Source organism: Mustela nivalis (genome assembly GCF_964662115.1).
Source record: "Mustela nivalis genome assembly, chromosome: 9".
NCBI lineage: Eukaryota > Metazoa > Chordata > Mammalia > Carnivora > Mustelidae > Mustela > Mustela nivalis.
This window is the reverse complement of record NC_139028.1, coordinates 27,866,290-27,887,484: the sequence shown is the minus strand read 5'-3', so window position 1 is coordinate 27,887,484 and position 21,195 is coordinate 27,866,290. Positions and strand designations below refer to the sequence as shown.

Below are 21,195 nucleotides of genomic sequence, written 5' to 3'. Positions count from 1 at the left end.
CACAGGGTCTCAGAAGGAAAGCAGACAGGAGCCATGGAAAAGAAAGGAAATCTAGCAGTAATGTCCTAAGCCCCAAAGCAGGGTCACGCATGCCTATGTCTCCTTTAGTTTTCCCAATGACCCTGTAAGATGGGGTTTTTATTACTCTGTAACAGATAGGCAAACTAAGGCTAAGTAAAACATGTTTGGCGGAGGAAGTGGGAGCTCGAATCTGTTGGATGCTATTCTTCCAGATGTTTCCCAGACCACAGAATGGACACAGCAAAGGGAAGACAGAGCCAGACACCGGGTGGTCGTTTGCAGCCTTAGGTCCTTGCCTAAGTCTTGCCTCCCCAAGTTCTGCTGGCCCCTGGATGCCCCTAGATGAAACCCTAGAAGTTGGTGAGAAACCACCCCAGGACCCAGGCTGAAGATGGCTAGCGGCCCTCTAGGACCTGGAAGGTTCTCTGTTAAGGGCAGTTCAGACGGACCCTTAGTAGACACATCCACAGCAGCCTCCCATCCCCTTCTCACCATGGGTCCTTGCTTCAGCCTTGACTTACGTTTTGCATCCAGAAAGCCAGCATCTGCCCTCTGAAGTTCCAGGGACCGCCCAGGCCCTGACACAGTTTCCCTCTCAGGAGCTGGGAGCCCGGGTTCCATCCATTGCCGCCTCTACCACAAAACCTTCAGTGGCCTTAGGCGAGTGTTAACTCTTTTTGAGCCTCAGTTTCCCCATTCAGTACTGAGGAACTCACTGATCTCTAGGGTCCTTGAACATCCCATTGGCCTCTTTCTCACTCCCAAGATTTCCATATTTCCTCCCTGCCCCATTCCATAACAGCCAGGAGTCCCTTCCCTCAGGTAGGTCACCTGGGGGACCACAGGGGAGACCATCCTATAATAAAGGGCTAGAAACTGGGAGTAGGCAGGCTACCACCAGGGCCTCTGTACAGCCTGGCCAGGACATGCTGGCCACCAGATTTGGGAAGGTGGCCAGGTCCCTGATTCAGAGCCACTCCCAGCTGCCTCAACTGAGAGAGCTCTGTGGGCAGCAGAAAGCACAGTCTTCTGGCTCTGGCGGCCGCGCGTTCGCTGCTCCCTTTTCTAGCTGGGGAACAATGGTGTGTTGCTTCACCTCTCTGATTATGCCCGGCTCCCTGATTTGTTCTCTTCTGAGAGGACTTGTCTCAGAGGGTTGGTGGCAGGGTTACAATGGATAATGCATGAGAAACACCGAGGGCAGTGCCTATCACACAGCAGAAACTATTCTTCTTAAGTGCCCCCAACATTCTTAAGACAGCAGGACTCCTGAAGTACTTGACAGTCATGAGAATCACATGGTGAGGAAGAGAGCTGCCACCCACACTCAGCCAGTCACCAAGGCTGAGCAGTTTCATGATGGAAAAACCCCCCTTCTAGCAGGAAAGCTCACCCTGCCCCCCAGGGAGAGACCCAGGTGGGTCACTTGAATGTGATACACTTTTTTTTTTTAATTGGGTCTAAAGTTATAAAACAACAGCAGGGAACTCCTCCTGCCTCTGCAGGTACTTGGGCCCAGGTGGGGATCAGGGGCATTAATTAAACTCACTCAACCTCCCCCACAAGACCGGTGGTCCCACGTCCCCAAAGCTTCTCTCCGTGCAGTCTCCTGCACAAGAACGGGGCTCCTCCTCACGTCCCAAGGCTGGAAAAGGATCCACCTTGTGGACCAACCTCACAGGCACCCTCAGACAAGTCCCCCCAGCCCCCCCGGCGATGCCCACCCCAACCTAGCCTAATTCGGTCCTAAGTATTCCTAAGGTGCATTCCAATTTCCCGCTGTAATAAATGGCACAGAATGCAAATGGACGTGGATGTGGGACACAGATGTTTGCACTAATTTAATTGAGGGAACACCTTGGATTAAACACTTTGCAAAACACTCACAAATAGGTTCAGTGCATTCGGTAATGAAAAACCTCCCAGCCCCCTGGCTCTTTGCTTCGGCTGCCTGGGGCTCCAGGAGCACGGCTGGGAGTGGGAGGGTGTGGGGGAGAAGCCCAGAGCAGGGTGGAGACAAGATGCCTCCAAACACAGGGAGAGGCAAAGGAGCCAGTTCCTAGGAGGGCTTCCAACAGATTTTCCACCAGCTGGGGCTGACTCCACCAAGAGAAAGAATCTGGAAGGGCTGAGCGGGTCGGTAGGCAGCACCTGCCTCCCCATGTGGGTAACCACTCACCTGTAGGGGTCAGCAACAGGCAGGTGCCTCCCTGTCCTAAGGACTCAGTGCCAACCAAAGGCCTCACTGCCCACCTGGCTTATGACCAGTCACCCACCTGTAGAGGACTGAGGTCCCCAGGCCCAGAAACCCCATGGAAGATCAGCCTATTTGATCTTTTGGGCATGAGGGTGGGTGGAAAATACCTTTCAGAAATTGTGGTTTATTTGCAAGGCAGTGCTCATTTCTCTGAAGCTTCTTCCTTGCCTTCCCCTACAGATTAGGGGACTTTGAAAGCTCAAACCCTGTACATCTACCAATCTCCAATCGTTCCCTTCATTTTGCACCACCCATCTGTTCACCCCCTTAGCTCCGAGCCTGCAGAGAAGAATGAGGCTCCTTGGCCCTGAAGGAGAGTGCTGTGGCCTGGGGTGGGGGGTGGGGTGGGCTGAGAGCAGGGTGGCGTGGCAGACGTGCACAGGCGCAGGTGCGCTGCCATAAATGCCCTCAGGGAGGCGTACTTGGTAACCTGGGAGCCCAGGGACAGTGTGGCAGCTTGGCAGGAGAGGGTCAAAAGAAAGTGGAGAAAAGGGGAGAAGGATTCCTGGCAGAGGGAACAACCTTTGCAAAGATAACTTCTGTCTAGGCAATTGCAGACTCAGGAGAGACTTCCCACGTGGGTCCACTTGGGGGATGGTGGCACAAGGGAAGATGGGCCATTTTCACCAGCCCCCGCCCCCACCCCTGATAGTTCTCATAGTTGGGCAATCTACATCAGTTCCTATAATGATTGTTCTGTAAGTCTCAGAGTTCAAATCAGGCCAGGATGATTTTATATTCCTGAAAACAGAATCCCTAATTTTCAAACACAATGATCACTTCAAGTGTAATAACCATTATAATAATAACCTCTTATACTTGTATAGTGCTTCATAGTTTATAAACCACTTTCACATATCTCTTATAATCCTCTATCAACAGCCCTTCGAGAAAGATAGAATAGGTAGTTTCAGTATTCTGGCTTTCTGGATGAGAAAATTAATCCCAAGTTCTCAGCTACGTAAATAACAGAACTAGGGTCCAAACTCAGGTCTATGTGACACCAAAGTGCATGCTTGTTCACTCGTTCAATCATTCAGTTATTCAGCCATTCAGTGAATCATGGAGCACTGGTTGAACACGTATTATGTACCAAGAAACACTTCAGACTCAGAGCATGGACAGCATGGTGGGGATATTAAGATGAGTAAAAGCCTAGTGCAGAGACAGCATACTGACAGATATACCCAGACTGACAGGGAAACAGCAAGGCAAAAGCAGAGCACTAAAACCCAGGAACCAAGAAAAACACAAAGTCACTCTTTACAAACACTGCCTCACTCATACACACACACCCTGCTGCCTGCGTTCACACACATAACACACCCATGTGATGACATACATGAATATAAAGGAGCCATATCTTCTGGGCTTCCCTATGCTCTCTAGTATGGAATGCAGACTCCTCCACACCTGATATCTCCACCACTAGCTGGGCAACAGTTCAGACCCAGCAGCTGGAGGCACACTATGGGGCTGAGTTTTGCCCCATCCTATAGCATGTATAAGCATTCCAGCACTGTGTGAGCCCTGTTGTCATGCAGCAAAGGCGTGATACACTTCTAGGCTGGCTGGCTGGGTGATGGATAGATGAGTGAATGGATGTTTGGATGGATGCTGGATGGATGGATAGGTAGGTGGATGGATGGATGGATGGATGGGCAGATGGGTGCATGGATGGATGGATGGATGGGTGTGGGTGGATAGATGGGTGGTAGATGGATGCATGGATGGATGGATGGATGGATACATGAATCGTGGATGGATGCATGGATGGACGCATGGATAGATGGATGGATGGACGGATGGATGGTGGATGGATGCATGGATGCATGGATGAATGGACAGGTGGATGGATGATGGATGGATGGATGGATGGGTGATGGATGGTTGGATGGATGGGTGATGGATGGTTGGATGGATGGTGGATGGATGAAAGGATGGTGGATGGATGGATGGGATGGGGAGGGACACTGGGAAGCACAGGAGCTTTTGCCTAGCTAGAGGTAGATCCTGTTGGGGTCCTGCCAGTGGGCCCAATTACAGCTAAACCCTGCTTTGCTTTCTGATGAGGACAAATGAGTCTCAGGTCCCTCTACAAAAACAGTACCCACCTCACAGAACTTATGTCAGAATGGGTGATGGGAGATGCTGACACATGAAGTGCATGACCTAGCCCACAGAGGTAATACCTTCCCAGCCAGGAAGTAAAGGAAATGGACAGGGAACTAACTCTGCAGAGACTCAACAGAAATCAGTCTCCTGACTTCCCACTACCATCACCCAGCCTGGGGCTTTAAGGGCTTCCCAGAGAATGCCTCTCCATCACACCACCCTCTTCTCCTAGCTTCATTCATTCTTTTTTTTTTTTTTTTAAAGATTTTATTTATTTATTTGACAGAGAGAGATCACAAGTAGGCAAGCAGAGACAGAAAGAGGGGGAAGCAAGCTCCCTGCTGAGCAGAGAGTCTGATGAGCAGAGAGCAGAGAGGCTCGATCCCAGGACCCTGAGATCATGACCTGAGCCAAAGGCAGAGGCTTTAGCCCACTGAGCCACCCAGGTCCCCTTCATTCATTCTTTTTTTCATTCGACCAACCTTACAGGGTGCCTATGATGGCCAGGCCTAGTTCTAGGTACTAGGATTAGGAGAAGAATAAGATTTCGTCCTTAACTTGGATAGACAGACAAATAACTGTGTTTGAGTTCCTGGGATGACAAGGAGGACACAGCAGTGTTTCACAAAAGGCAGGGAACCTCTGGGAGGAGGTAGTCATAGAGGAGATACGTGAGCTGGGTATTACAAGAGGAACAGGGTTACCAGGTCAGGAAGATTCCAGACAGAGCACATAGCACTTGCAAAGTCTCTAGGGTGTGAAGTTATACAGAGTATCTGGAGGCAATTGAGCAACTACTAGGCATATTGGGGGTATCAGGAGTAGGAAAGTACCCTTGTGTCTTAGTGTCTATCAGTAAAAGGGAGGAGGAAACAGCAAAGAGGGGGTAGGAGATGAAACTGGAAAAGTAGACAAGAGCTGAGCGTGGAAGCCTGTGATCAGTCAGGCCAAGGAGATTGTAGACAGGAAAGCCCCACCATGGTGATGGAGCACAGGTGGGGCCGGTCAGATGCAATGGCATGAATTAGGTTCCCGCCAGTCAGGCACAGTGTTAGGCTCCTCCGTATATAGGAGGCTCTCCTTGGCTAACTCTGATGATAAATGAATTTGACGAGGTATTTTCCTCTTTGATTCAGGCAATTATCCCTGGAGAAATGGCCAATCTGGGAGCAATCTTTCCTCTCTGAAGAGCCAGACTGGCTGGCTAAGAGCAAAAGTGGGGGAGGGCTCCCCCATGGCCGTCACCTACCACCACCCGCAGCCACAACTACTGGGAGCCATGCTTGGAAATCCTTTACAATGTCCTGGGGATCCGGGAAGAACTTGAGAAGGGATAATGGTGGAGGTCACAGGAGCCACAGAGGAAGTAAAAATGGTGGCCTAAATCCCTTGGGCCAGACAAAGATTTATAAGCCTGCATTTCTAGTAAACAGGACAGAAAGGCAAGATGGGTGGTGGCCACCACCTTGTCGTTCTCAAACCCTCAAACCTTCTCCAGTCCCGCTCACAGCGGGCCAGGTTCTCCCTCCCCTCCTTTCTCTTCTCCCCCTCCCTTCTTTCCCTCCTTCTCAGCTCCTCTCCAGAAAGGTTTATGGAGCCGACTTCAAATAGCCCCCTCTCCTGCAGGCATAGTCACACCAACTGAAAGGAGATTTAATTAGCAAAATCTCGTTAGGCAAACGAAATTATCCGTAAGACAATACTCCTCTGGACAGGGGGTATGATTAAACAAAGCCATTAATTGAGAGAGTCGCTTTGGCAGCTCCCCGGATGCATTCATTTCTGGGCAGGCTCCACTTTGCCTCCTTGGGCCAGAGGAACAGATTCTGCGTCCTCCCCGCCGGCCCCACCCGCTCCCCACTTCATCTCCGCTCTTGCAGAGCCCCTCCAGTTGGGGCTGCAGACCTCGGCATCTCATCAGCGGCCAGGCTGCCGCCAGATTCCTGCTAAAGTGCCTTGATTGCATAATGTCTATTTGCATAATGTAAATTGCAATCTCCTAGCTCGGGAGGCAGGAATCACAGAACAGCCATTATTTTTTACCACTCCACAAAAATTCTACATTTAGAAAGCAGATTTGCAGCTCAGAAAGCCGTATAAATCTGAATCCGCCAGAAACGCCATTAAATCACACCAATTAAGCCGGACCAACGAAGAGCCCCTGTCACTGTTCTCTGCACACTCAAGGACTCCCCGCCCAGATGGAGACCACGAGAAACTGGAGGCTGTGGCAAACGGGCTGGGAGCAGGAACTGCAAGAGGCAGGAAATTCTGTCTTATAAACCTCCACACACCTCCCGACCCCAACCACAGGTGTCCATCAAGACCTGGAGGAGACAGGATGAGAGGCAGGTGGAATGAGTCCGAGTTATTTCTGAAAGAGGACTACCTCCGTGTCAAGCTCAGCCCGTACCTTCTAATTAAGTTCTTCTTTCCAGCTTATCTCTTCACTCAGACAAACGATCCAGTGGGCAAAGCATCCCACGACGGGCACTGAGACTACCCCGTCAAGCAGTCACAACTGTCCTGACACCAGCAAGACCCCACGTGACTGCCCCACAACAATGATCGACCTGACCCTCGCTGCCCACCTGCATGTACCCACCGACCTTTGTCCTACATTTTCCTTATATAAACCTGGATGTATTTTCAGCACTTTGGAGACAGTCTTTGTGACGTGAGCCCGCTGCGGGCCTCACTGAAATAAATCCCTTTCTTGTTTCCCCACCGCTCCTGTCTCTGCCTGTGGATTTCGTCAGCAGCGAGTGGCCAGACCTGGTCTGCTTGGGACCCCCCCTGGGGCCAGTTGCTCTCCCACTCCTGCACCCCAGCTACACATCTTAAGCTCATTTGACTGGTTTCTGGTGGGCACAGGCCTTCATTTCATGCAGCGGGAGGACATGTTATCAGGAAGAAGTCTGCACCCTTAGCTGAGGGAGGGGGAGATCTAAGGTGTTTTGCACATGGGGCAAAACATCCATGCCTTTCATAGCTCTTCTGTGACTTTTCCTCTCTTCTCCCAAGTCCCTTCTGGCCAAGGGTAAGAAACAGTAGGAGAAATCCTGCTCAGACTGGGCTGGGCTGGAGTCTGAGCGCTTTTTAAAAGCTGTTTCCTAGCGGTCACTGGGGAGAGAGAGGTGAGTCACATGGTGCCTGGAAAGGGGCATTCTCTGGGACAACAAGGCAAGATCCCAGCTCCCCCTCTGCCAGCCCTGCACCTGGTTACTCTTTTGCCTCTTTATTGCTCATTCAATATTCATTTGTCAAAGGGCAAGATGCTAATGTGTATTATTAAAATATCAATAGTTTATGAGTGAACTTTTATGGAGGGTACAGTTAAAGGAAAGATTCTTGACCATCCCTTGTCAGGAGTAAAGGAGAGAAACAATCTTTTCCAACTCCGCTTCTTATTTATTTCTTGGGTGGAGGAATGACTGAACCATTTGGAGGAGCTATTGTGTGCCAAGAATGGCTACAGTGCTCTCACAGGCTACCTTCCCCGCAGCAGTCCTGGGAAAGGCGTACGGTCCCATGTGTATTCTGGACGTGAGCGATCTGCAGACCGAGCAGATGGGCCCGGATCACGAAGGTGCTAAGTCGGAACCCAAACTCTTGCTCTTGGATTTCAAACCCTAACTACCCCCCTCCCCCACCAAGTTGGAGCCTTGAAAATACAAATGAGCTTTATGTTTTCATCTGTTGCTTCATGTGTTCAAATTAAACATTCATTTCCGGGCCCAAGTTTCCAACCCCCCACACCTTTTTATCAACCAAGCCCATTTACCCTTCTCCTCCCTGCTGCCTCCCTTTCCAGCGTTAGCCATTCCCCGATCTTAGCCCCTCAGGAACACGAATTGGTTCTGTCTCCACTCTTTCGTTGCTTGAGTTTTGTTTCTATCCTCTTAAGTCACAAGGCATTCAGGCACTCAGATTCTCTTCCAAATTCAGGTGCATCCGGGTCAGGAAAATGACAAAGGAAAGGGGGCCTGGTCCCTTAATGTTGCAGGTTCTAGCATGTGGCCGAAGGGCAGGAAGGAGAGGAGAGGACGTGGGGTCAGATAGGAAGGGCTGCCCAGACTTCCCCAGTCCCCAACACAGCCCCAGTTGCCTCTTAATTCCTGATCTTTGACACAAACCTCCCCCAGCTTGGGAGGTAGGCCTTTGTAACTGCCCCAGTCAAGAGAACATGGTGGAAAAGATGCTACTTGACCTTGGCAATACGGCTCTCACCTGGCTCTTTGTTCGCTTTTGGGTGGGGTGCTCCCCCTTGGTGTCCAGCCACCATTTTTCAAAGAAACCTGAGCCATAGGGAGTGGTCACATGGGCCTGCCTGGCAGCCTCAGCTAAGATCTCAGCCAACAGCTCGTACCAGCCCCCCAAGTTATAAGTGAATGAGCCTTCAGATGATTCCAGCACCCAGGTTTTCACTTGCCTCACCTGAGGTCTCAGTCCCAGGGGAACAGGGACAGGGCGCCCCTAAAGTGCCCTGTTTGAATTCCTGATTCACAGAACATGCACATAATAAACGTTGTGAAGATGCTGAGTTTTGGGGTGGCTTGTTACACAGCGGAAGTGACTGGAACACCTCTGGGATTAAATTGAATGTTTTCGGTTTCCTTCTCAAGTCCAGCCTTCCCTGGTGTTCACTCCGAGACTTGAGGCTATGCCTTCCTCATCTGGTCCCAGGACCCCTGAGCCTGCCCCCTCTCCTCTTCCTCCCTCTCCAAAACACAGGACGCTCAAGCCTGAGGCAGCCTTGGCAAACACTCCCTTGAAAGAGCATTTGACTCTTGCCACCTCAGAATCCCAGAGCCCAGAGAAGCCTGCTTGTCCTTGCTCCTCAGTGTGGGTCCAAGAGCGCGTCCCTGTGAGGGAGCTCGCCCTGGGTGTGTGTGGCTCAGAGCCAGGCACGGGTGCCCTCGGAGACAGGGAGGGAATGTGCAGACCTATTCCCTCACACTCTCCACTCTCATTAAGGTTCACGCTCAGCTTGCTTCTCTCCTACTTGACTTGACTTATGAGGTCCCTTTAACCTCCCGAGCGAGGAGACATGATTCTCACAAAGGCCTTTCCACTGTGGCTCCCCCAGCCTCCCAGCCGCATCTCCTAGGTAGGCTTTCCGGGAACAGGACCAGGACGGAGGGAGGCACCCTTCCCCACCCACCCCCTCCCCAGGGCCCCCAGGGCTCCAACCCCTCCAGATCCTGGGCTGCGGAGGAGGTGCCCTGGGAGCCGCAGCCCGTCAATCACAGAGGCGACCAGCACTGAATCGCAGGCCATTAGGCGGGAGGGCCGGCGCCCTGCTCACTCACCGGGCAGCCATTGGCAGGATGTTAGACGATCGCATGGCGGCCATTCTTATGATTTATTCAAATACTCATTACAGTCAATCTATTTTTACACAGAGGTGAAGATGTGCACTGATAACGGTTAATCATTTATAATTCCCCGGACTGGTTGGAAGCCAACGTCCTCTCAGAGGCGTGGCGGCAGCCCAGCCTCCGGGAGCCCCAGAAGCAGGGTGGGAAGCTCCATAGCCCAGGGCAACCCAACCTTCCGGCAGACATTTGCAGAGCAGAGACCAGGTGGAGGGTGCCGTGGGGACAGAAAGACATGGGAATCCCAGACTGTCCTCCAGGAGCTCACAGCCTCACTGGGGGGCATGTGGGAAGGTGCGGGCCAGAGGGGCACTTGGCGTGTGAGTGTGGCAAAGCTCGGGGAGAGGAAGAGAGAGCACTTCTAGCTGGAGTTACCAAGGAAGGGTTCGTTGAGGAGACCAGACTTGGGCTGGGTTCCTCCAGGTGGGTGGGCTTTCACCGAGTGGGGGCCAAAATGACACATAACGCCGACGGTGGGGCCATAACTGTGGCAATGTAAAGGACGCCACCAGCAGGGTCTCCCTTCCCCTCCCCCACAACCCCCTGGAAATAAACCAAGGTGTAACAACAAATGCGGGCTCTGAACCAGCCCACTTCCTCTGCTCACTGCCTCCCCGGCTCAGCCCACAGATGACAGTGGCTGGGTTGGCCTTGCAAACCCAAGAGCTTCCCTCTCCGACACTCATGAAACACATGACACATCAAGTCCACCTTAATGCACAATCACTAAAGTCTAATTAAGTAGGATGTCATATTACAGGGCTTCTTTGTCACATTCAGACCTAATCTAATTAGAAGTCCACCGTATTTTACGTTCTGACCCATTGTTGGGTATTGCTCTTGCACAATGCATGGCTGTTAAAGATCAGGTTCAGGGCTGGTCCTTAACCCGTAACCTCATTGAGTCAGCATGGAAACACCGAGCACAGTTACTTACAGTTCACAATTCCTTTTCTGGTGAGCGGCATGGAGGACAGGAAGCCTCAGAATCCTCCTCCGGACTTCACCTGCCAATGAAAGAAAAGGTTTTTATAGATGTGTATGATTCTGCTGGAAGTGAGAGCCGAGGTGGGGTAGAGGGAAGCCTCAGAGTGGGTCGGCTGCAGGAGCAAAGCCAGGACTCTATTCCCACAGTGCCGAGTGGGAACGTTTCCTGATGAAGGGACTCCGGGTGCAGGACGACTATTGGTTAGGACAGCTAACCAGGACGGAGAGAGAGGATCGCTCCCTCCTTACCTGCTTGGTGCCTCAATTTCCTGTGAGTTTCATCCCCTTCCCTATAGGAATCCCGGAGAAAAACAGGCTCATGGCTGCTGAGAGCCCTGAGCTGACCAAAGCAATAATCATTTACTGATGCCTCCGGTCTGATGGAGGACCTCATGCAGGGGGACAGAGCTGTGCAGCCCCCATGAAAGCTTGCAACCTATACGGGGAAGGCTGCACAACACTGGCAAACCACAAAGCCAAGACTGTTGTTGACCGCAGGATTAAGGAAGGTCCCGATGGAGGAGAGAATGTTCAAGGAAAGGTGAGGTGTCCAAACTGGGATAAAAGGGAAAGAAGTCGCCTAAAGAAGCATAATGAGGGTAAGACTGGAAAGATAAAGAATGTGACTGCTTTTAATTCTCTTTCTGGAAGAAAGTAATAACAACAACAAGAAAAACCCAGCACGGGCACCTGGGTGGCTCAATTAAGTCTCTGTCTGCCTTTGGCTCAGGTCATGATCCCGAAGTCCTGGGATCGAGTCCACATCGGGTTCCCTGCTCAGCAGGGAGTCTGCTTCTCCCTCTGCCCTTCACCCTGCTTGTGCTCTCTCTTGATCTCTCTCTCTCTCTCTCTCAAATAAATAAAATCTTAAAAAAGAAAAAGAAAAACCCAGCACAAGCTTATCATGTGTCTGCTCCATGGTCTACACTGGCTGGGTGCAGCAGGAATAACACCCAAGGGTGGGTCCTGGTATAGAAGTGCTGCCACGCTGTAAGATGACCTACATAGAACAGCATCAGAGATGAGACCATATGCACAGCAGTGCTGAACTGTGTGGTAGGGACTATAATACTCTCTCCACAGAGAAAGGAAGTTGGCGAGAGCTGAGGCACTCAAGGAAGTATTCAGGAGGAGGGAGAACACGAGTGGGGCTTTGGAGACCAGACAGGCAAGGTTTGGCTGGTAGACGGGAGCAAGAGGGCATTCCAAGAAAGGGAGCAATCCAAGCAAGGATGAGGGGGAGGGGGCAGCATGGAATGCCCTAAGGCAATGCAGATGCTGGTCTGCCTGAGAGGGACCAAGGAGGAACCAACACTGAGTAAGCCAGTTGGGGCCAGAACATCAGGACTCTGAGAAGTCAGGCTTGGGCCAGAAGCTGGTAGAGCCATTTAGTTTTTCAACAAGGAAATGACACGGAGAAGAGGAGCCCCCTCATCTGCCCCAACCCTTTGGAATCTTCTTTTTAGGGTGCCTAGGTGGCTCAGTTGGTTAAGCAACAGCCTTCAGCTCAGGTCATAATCCTGAAGTCCCAGGATCAAGCCCCACATTGGGTTCCCTGCTCAGTGGGGAGTCTGCTTCTCCTTCTGGCCCTCTCCTGCTCATGCTTACTCTCATTCTCTTTCTCCAATAAATAAATAAAATCTTTTTTAAAAAAGATCTTCCTTTTAATTAAGACAGAGAGGCTTCTTGGAAGAAGAGGAGTTTCAGATAGATAATTCAGGCATGTGGTATAGTGTGATGTGCTCATGGAAAGAAAATGTCCCTTTTGTTCATGATGACGTCCACCAGGCTGAGGCCCTTCCTCTGGGGCTGTCTACTAACATCTGCATGACTGAGGTTAATGGTTCAAGGAAGTTCCTCTGAGGTAAGTGCAGAACCCTGGACTGCAATTCCTTAAAGACAGGACCACATCTCATGCAGCGGTGAAGCCCCAGAACCTAGCAGAGGGCCCAGGATGTATTGGGTTTTCAGTATTGTCTGTTGAAATGTTCATTGGTAGACCCTGTTCCTTCCCAACAGAATCCATAACCAGCAGCTCAGAACCAGACATGGGTTGGCAATGGTCGGCCATGGGCTCCAACTTAGAGTCTTGTAAACAACAGACACACTGCTACTGAGCATACGTGAACTCAATGTAAGAAGTGTCTAGACTGAATTGCACGCAGTAGCACTTTATCCGTGCTCTCTGGGATTGACTCTTGAGCCGCCAGCAACTTAGAAGAAGATATGGCAGACTTGCCTTTTGCATATGCTGCGAAACTGGGAAGGACAGCCGCTTCTGGAGAGATGGATTCAAGAGTGTTATAAAGCTTTCAACAAGCTGCAAGAATGGGCCAAAATGAAAAAGTCCATTTTTTTCCTCTACCAGTTTTTGCACAATAAGATCATGACAGCCATAAAAGAAATAATTCTGAAAATAAAGAAATACAGCCCACAATCCTATCATCACTCTAAACCACCAAATTACTATATCCCATGTCCACATGAAAATCCATTTTTATTTTTTACAGAATTGTAGAAAAAGGTTTGACAAGAATATATACACCAAATCCCACTCTTATATTCAAAAATCAATTGCAAAAACACAGAATAGGGTAACCTGGTTTAAAAAAGAAAAAAAAAGGAAGAAAGAAAGAAATGGTTCAGGTGATTAGAATTTAATATAAGTTTGGGATGAGCCTAGAGTATGTTGCTACAAACACGTTACCTGTGATCTTAGGTTGTATTAATAGCCATACAGTGTCCAACTGCGGGATGAACAGTCCCCTCACTTCAGACTTATCAATCCATATTGGTTTAAGACGCAGTTCAGGCATTATATCTTAATAACTTTGACAGAGAAGAGGAGAGGTGAACAAAGATGACCGACCAGTAGCTAAAAGTCCAAGCTCTGGAATCAGACTGCTCAGTTTTCTGTCCCGACTCCACTACTTACTAGTGGCACGACCAAGGAGAGGTTGCTTAACGTCTCTCTGCCTCAGTTTTCCCTCTGCAAAATCGGGCTAATAAGGGTTCCAGCTCTAAGGTTTGAGTGAGGATTGAATGATTCTGTAAGCTGCAAAGCACTTAGAACCGTGGCTCACACAAAATCACCACTCCCTGAACGCTAGCTCTTTAATACTATTTTGTTGGGTGTTATTTTCATTACTAGGAGGCTGTGCAGTAGAAGATATGAGAGAAGAAATAAGACTCCTGCTTATGTTTGTCCCTCTTTAAGATTGCCTGTCCTTCTCCCACATGGTGGCCCTCCAAATATTTGAAGCAACTGTATGAAAGACGGGCTGTGTGACTCTAGACAGTAGGATCAGGTCTAATTGCTAAATGTTAGAGGAAGTCAACCTTCATTTCAATGTAAGGGAAAAGTCTAGCAATGGGAACCATGCAAAAACGGGTAGGCTTCCTAGGAAGGTAGTGAGCTCCCCAGCACTGCAGGGAGACTGTACTGGGTGAGAAGCTGCCCCACAGTGTGATTTCCCAGACGTGGCTTCGCCCATCTTTGAAATGTTAAAATAACATCAGGAGACTGATAGAGTTTACAAAATCATGTACTGAGAAAACCTTACTCCTGTCTTCGTTCACCATCGTTTCATGCAGTAATTCAACCCCCCAAAGGAAGAAGAGTAACAAGGACCATTCTTTGAACGGAATAAATAGAGCAGTGTGGGAAGCATTCCCTCTCTGCCCTCTCTTCCTGTCTCTATCTCTTTGTCTGCCTGCTCTTCTCTCTCTCCCTCTCCCTCTCCCCTCGCCTCTCTCTCTCTTTCACACACACACACACACACACACACACACACACACACATATGTGAATATGCAACCTCTCCACACTGGCCTTTTTTTTCACTCATGACCACGCACGCGTGGAGAAGTCTGCGTAACTTGGCGCTGACCCGTGGACGCAGGCTGGGGAACCACCTTTGTGCCATGTATGTTAGGGCCTTCCAAAGCCAGCAGCTGGGGGGCCTGGCGGGCAAGCCGTCATGCCAAAAACCTGCACACAAGCAGCCACGCCATCATGGAACCAGAACTGAAACTCAGGTCTGAAAACAAAAAGGAACTATATATAAAATGGACCACTTACGTTTATTAATATGAGGAAACTGGTGAAATGATGAATGAGGGAGGAGTTGTTGAAAGCTCATGTTTGTCTGGGAACAATGTAGAGAGAGGGACAGGACAAAGCTTCCCATAGGAGGTAGCACGTGCTCCGGGAAAGCTGAGCGGCACCAGGAGGCACCCCTAGGTAAGTCGGGAGGGTGGAAAGAGAGAAGCCTGGGGCTTGTGAGGATGAGTTTAACCGAGAGAGCGCCCCTAACAGAGAGGTGTCAAGACACGGGTTCATGCCCCTCCTTACTCCATCATTGATGTGCAATCTTGGACAAGGAACTTCAAATCCCTCCATGCCTCAGTTTCCCCATAGGCAAAATGATAGGGTTAGACTACCAAATAATTCTTAAACCAAACTTCTGTCTGACATCTACACACCTCAGAGGCTGCCCAGATTAACCTGCCAGGGAGGGCGCTAAGTCTCATTCTAAGGAGCTCAGTATCTCACCCTGGTTAAGAGTCAAGATGTGGGAACCAGAGGGAGTGCTGGGTTCAAACCTGGGGCCATCCCTTACCAAACCTTCATCTATACAAACCTCAATTTTCTCATCTTTAGAAGGGGGGTAATAGTAGCATATTTATTTATTTATTTATTTATTTATTTTTAAAGATTTTATTTATTTATTTGACAGAGATCACAAGTAGGCAGAGAGGCAGGCAGAGAGAGAGAGGAGAAAGCAGGCTCCCCACTGAGCAGAGAGCCTGATATGGGGCTTGAACCCAGGACGCTGGGATCATGACCTGAGCCGAAGGCAGAGGCTTTAACCCACTGAGCCACCCAGGTGCCCCAATAGTAGCATATTTAAAAGAGCCGATGCATCTAGAGCATTTTGTACAATGCTTGGAACATATTAATAGTAATAATAAATGAGGGCTACTTTTTTTTTAAGCGTTAAGATTTAATGGCTGGCAGCAGCTGAATGGAAAGGGAGAAAGAGGCAAAGCAAGAAGGTTGAGGACTTCTGCATTCATACCACTGCCCATGAAAGCATTTCTGCCCTTGCCCTAGCCAGACCTTTGGGATGACGACAAATTATGAAAAGCCATTCTTGGACACCAAGAGTCTCTCTGCATGCTTTTCTTCTCTGAAAACCCCTCCATGGGCATATGAGCAAAACTTCCGAGAAAGACAAAACATGAACAGACCGTTCCAGGAGGAAACCCCGGAAGGACCCCACGCCCATCCAGACGGTGTGTCCTGGGTGTCCCACCACATTGTCAAGTCTCCTTTCTGTTCCCCTTGTGCTCCCCTCATCACCTGACCACAGCTTGCGGCTGCTTACATTTGTTGAATGAGGTTGGCAGTCAGAGTGCGGTGAGCCCTGGCCACCAGTCTCTAAAGTACACAGTACCTGGGTAATTGAATACTGATAAAATGGCCCGGCATTAAATTCTTTACTCTGAGATGCATCCCACCTGGCCATTCCCAAAGCCTGGGAAAAAACGGAGGCTCAATTCCATACCTGTTTTCAGCCCCCACAGGCGCCACACAGTCCTGGCCGGCCAGTTACAGAGGAACTGGAAAAGGTCCCTGAGTCACGGTCCCCAGGCCCTGCCCGGGCCCGAGCCTCTAATCTTGGGGCTGTGCCTGGAAGTACAGGTATGCGTATAAAACCCTGCTATTTTGGTGGGCTCATCCTAGACTTTCCTAAGGAACTAGAGAACTCCAGAAGAAACCGGAGGCCCTCGTGATCTGTCTACATCAGATGGAAGTGAGGCATGGGCTCCCAGGGCGGCAGGGCCCTCTGCAGAGGCAAACCCTCAGGGAATGGAGGACCCGCTCACAGGGCAACCTCCTGGCCCTGCGGCCAGCCTCTGAGGTGGGACTACACCAAGACCCACCAGGACCTGCTGATTCTCTGTCGGGATCATCACTGTTCTTCTTTGCTTGGCATTGTCAGTGTTTTGCCTCAGGCTTTCTCTCTCTTCCCGGGCCCTAATCAGTCTCCTGGCCTGTAGCTTTACCCCATTTTTGCCCACCTTCCACCTTCTCAGCAGAGGGTCTTTCTGGAACTCAAATTTGGACATGGCCACTCCTCCTTAAAAACCTTCAATGAGTCTTCGCTCTCTGACAGAGGTTGCCAACTGGCCACCCTGTGTTGACTCTTGCCTGTCCAGTATTTTTATAAATTCTTTTTTTTTTTTTAAGATTTTATTTATTTATTTGACAAAGAGAGAGAACACTAGCAGGCAGAGTGGCAGGCAGAGAGAGAGAGAGAAAGAAGTAGGCTCCCCGCTGAGCAAGCAGCCCTATGCAGGGCTCGATCGCAGGATCCTGGGACCTCGACCTGAGCTGAAAGCAGACACTTCACTGACTGAGCCACCCAGACACCCCATGGCATTTTTATAAATTCTGCCAACATCTAAAAAGTGGGAGATTTCACGTTTTAACAATCCATATTTCTAAGTTTTCCCCAAAGACTGGACGACCTCACAATGCCAATCCTGTCTGTCCACGTGGCAATCACCAGATGAAGCCGAGGATCAGTCACCCCTTTTAATCACGCACGGGCCCTCCTGTGTACCCCGAGAGAAGGCGAGTGTCACCCTGGAAGTCTCTCCCATCACGGGGCACACACCCAGAGGCTGACTTACTCTGCCTACTGAAGAGTTTCGGGTTCAAGGTGACAGCACGAGGGTGGGTGGCTCATTATGTTCTTGGCTGTGCTGTGCCAGCTGGAGGGTGGAGGATGGGATTCAGGAAAATACCAGTAGCCCCAGGCAGGCCTGCCTCGTGTCCTTCCCTCTCACCTGGGCAGCTCCACGCCCAGCCTGGGGAGAGCCAGCAAAGGTCTTAGGGCAGTTTCCCTGGAATGCCAGTGGCTACAGGGCAGGTGCTGAAGAAGCCCCACCCCGCTTTATTCCTGAGGCCCCACCCCCGGGCCCAGCTTCGCCCCACCCCAACTCAGGGGCGGCTATACCCCCCTCCCTTTATTTCCATCCCACTGTTCCTATCAAAGCCCTAACAGCACATATTTTGTTAATTGTACAAACCTAATGGGGGAATGCATTGGCAAAAAAGGGTAATGGCCATCAGACCAGCAATAAAACAAAATTAATGGCCCATAGGAAGAAATCATGTCCACTTAATCCCGGCTCTGAAACTCTAATAGAATAATGGAATACCAACGGAGGGTTTTTTTCTCTCTATGCAGATTGCTTACACCATGTTAATCACTTGCAAAGCAGGCCACATACCACTCTGGCTCACATGACCCTCCAGGGAAAGGAGCAGACCAGAAACATTTAGTGCAAGGCTCATTACTGACAGGCACCACCGCAGCAACACCTTCCCCCTCTCCCTCCTTCCCCCAGGTGACTCTGGGACAGCCAGTATGGGGTGTCATTGAAAGCCACGAGGTGTGGCGGGCCGGAAAGCAAGATGCATAATACCTAATAATAGCAAACATTTATTGAGTGCTTACTATGTGCCAGACCCTGCACTAGCTAAGTGCTTCCTACACATTGAATCCCTCTGCCTCATGTTCGTCCTCTGTAGCCGCACAGTCTAGCAAGGTAGCTGCTGGCCATGCGTAGCTTTTTTAATTCAAATCCTCATTAATTAAAATTACAGAAAATTTAAAATGCAGGCATTAGCCTCACCAGCCACATTTCAAGTGCTCGACATGTATCTAGTGGCTATTGTACTGGAAGGTTCAGAGAGAGGACGTCTCCATCATCACAGAAAGTTGTATTAGACAGCGCTGTTCTAGAATATTGTGGCCATTTCATCTTCTTCGTTTAACAGATTCAGAAGTCAAGGTGCAGGGAGGCGAGGCAAGCGGCCCAAGTTGATGCCGCTGGATTATAGACGTGCTGGGTTCGAACCCAAGTCTGTCTCAGTCTGACTCCAGAATCCCCAGCCTACCCACCAAGAACCAGCAGTTAGGACCACAGGGTGGCCGTCTGAGATAAGTTAGCAGCAGAAAGGCTCTTCTGTCCTGTCTTCAGCACCCACCCACTCCCTGCCACCCCAGAGAGCAGACAGACCCCAGTGCTCCAACTAACTGGGAGCCAGCTCTGTGGGTGTCTCAAACTACAGAGGTCATCTGGAGAGGCGGAGGGCTTTACAGGGCCTCCAGCCCAACCTCCTTCAATTTATGAATGAAGAAACCAACGCACAAAAGAGTAAAGTGACTTGCCCCGAGTCAAACAGCTGGTTTGCAACAGAGTTAGAACAATAATCCTGGTTTCTTGACCTCTTGTCCTCCCTGGCCAAGGGAGAGGACAGAGCATTACCCAGGGTCACCTACGGCCACAGGTCAGAGAAGGAAGAGGTGGCTCTCCTGCCTTCCTGGAGAGTCCTGGATCAGGTGGGAGGAGGCTAGGATGAACCTGAGGGACTAGGCTCTGAGGAAAAGCAGGATGGGGACAGTCAGTCAGGCCTAGAAAGTGCAGTGCTTAAAAGCAGGACATTGGGTTGCTACTACCTTTTGGAAAAATAGTATACAGTGTTTATTACCATTAAAGATACACATAGACTCTGGCCAAGCAGCTACACTTTGGGAATGTATTCTATGGGAAAAGTAGCAGGGCCCAAGGATAATGTGGCAGCATCTATCGTGGGAAAAAGTGAAAAACATCCTAGATGTCTACCAACAGCGGGTTTGTTGCATAAGTTGTGGGACAAGTATACTATACATAAAGGAAGCCATTGAAAGTATGCGTTAGAGCTAACATCTTTTGCCATGCAAGATGGCCATAATGTTCAAAATGAGAAAAGTAAGTAGCAGAGGATGTGTGTGGAGTGGTTCCATTTTTGTAAGAACAGAGAAGACTCCAGAGTGAGTGAGGTGATCCCTTTGCTCTGTTTGTGTGAGCGTGGAGGCAGCCTGGAAGGGGTGGCCAGCGTGTTCACACGGGTGCTGCGGGGGCACCGGGAACAGAGGGAAGAAGGGACACCATCTGTAGCACATCTCTGCCTGGCTGCTGGCTGCTGTGAGCACCACCACTTTTGTAAATTCGTGAAAAGAAACTTAATAAGGAAAAATAATTGACACAAGAAAGAAAAAGACTCTAAACCCGCCTTTCTCACTAGCTTCTTGGCCTTGGCAAGTTCCTTAATCTCGCTCCATCTTGGTTTCCTTTCCTGGAGACTGATGATGATACTATCATGTCATGAAGTAAGGAGACTGGTCAGAAGCGAATTTATTTTATTTTATTTTTAAAAGATTTTATTTATTTATTTATTTGACAGAGAGATGATAAGTAGGCAGAGAGGCAGGCTGAGAAGAGAGCCCGATGTAGGACTCGATCCCAGGACCCTGAGATCATGACCTGAGCCACCCAGGCACCCCAGAAACGAATTTAAAATTACTTAGTCACACGGGCCTTTTTATCAATGTCAAGGGGAAAATCTGCCCCATACATGCAGGTACTTCCAGGGTCCACTCTCCAGGCCGTCCCAGAGCCACAGCCACTGCTCCCGTTTCAAAGCTCTCACAGTCCGTATCTTCTGCCACAGAACCATTTGAACGTGTCTCTCTGCCTACCAGACCGGAAGGGCCTTGCAGGTAGGAATAGTACCTCACTTATTCATGCATTCATTCAATCATTCATCTGAGATAATAATAACTCAATAATTAGGGCGCCTGGGTGGCTCAGTCAGTTAAGTGTCTACTCTTGATTTTGGCCCAGGTTATGATATTGGGGTCGTGAGACTGAGCCCCACATTAGGTTCCCTGCTCAGCGGGGAGTATTCTTGAGATTCCCCCTTTCCCTCTGCCTCTACCCCCCTCCAAATAAACACACACATCTTAAAAAAATAAGAATAACTTAATAATTTTGTTTTCGGCACATGTACCAGGCCCTGTGCCTGACACCAAAGATACAACAATGAATGAGACCAAGAAGTCCCATGGAGCTCACATCCTAATGGGGGAAACAAGCAAGCTATATATGCACATATATCTGTAAGTCAAGTGGTGCTAAGCACTAAGAAGAAAAAAGCAGCACCACAAGGGAGTAGAAGTGAGTGGGGAGGGTCGGGGGCCTTTTAGGGAGAGAGGACAGGAAGGAGCCTCCAGGGCTCCCAGAGAAAGCGCCCTCTGAGGCCTGTGCCACAGCCTCAGTGAGGCCAGTCATGGTTCAACAGGTGTTAGTTTAAGAATAAAACAAAAATAGGGGCACCTGGGTGGCTCAGTAGGTTAAAGCTTCTGCCTTCAGCTCAGGTCATGATCCCAGGGTCCTGGGATCCAGCCCCGCATCAGGCTCTCTGCTCAGCAAGGAGCCTGCTTCCTCTTCTCTCTCTGCCTGCCTCTCTGCCTACTTGTGATCTCTGTCTGTCAAATAAATGAATAAAATCTTTAAAAAGAAAAAAAAAGTATAAAAT

General features: G+C 49.8%; 1 protein-coding gene across 3 annotated transcripts in view; it reads right to left on the bottom strand.

The window, feature by feature from the left end:
- PKNOX2 (PBX/knotted 1 homeobox 2) overlaps nt 1-21,195 on the bottom strand; it is a 256,654-nt gene that overhangs the window by 177,097 nt on the left and 58,362 nt on the right. For all 3 annotated transcript variants that reach the window (XM_082682727.1, XM_082682729.1, XM_082682728.1), the window contains one exon: nt 10,709-10,778. The gene's annotated coding sequence lies outside the window, so the exon portion shown is untranslated. The remainder of the gene's footprint in view (nt 1-10,708; nt 10,779-21,195) is intronic.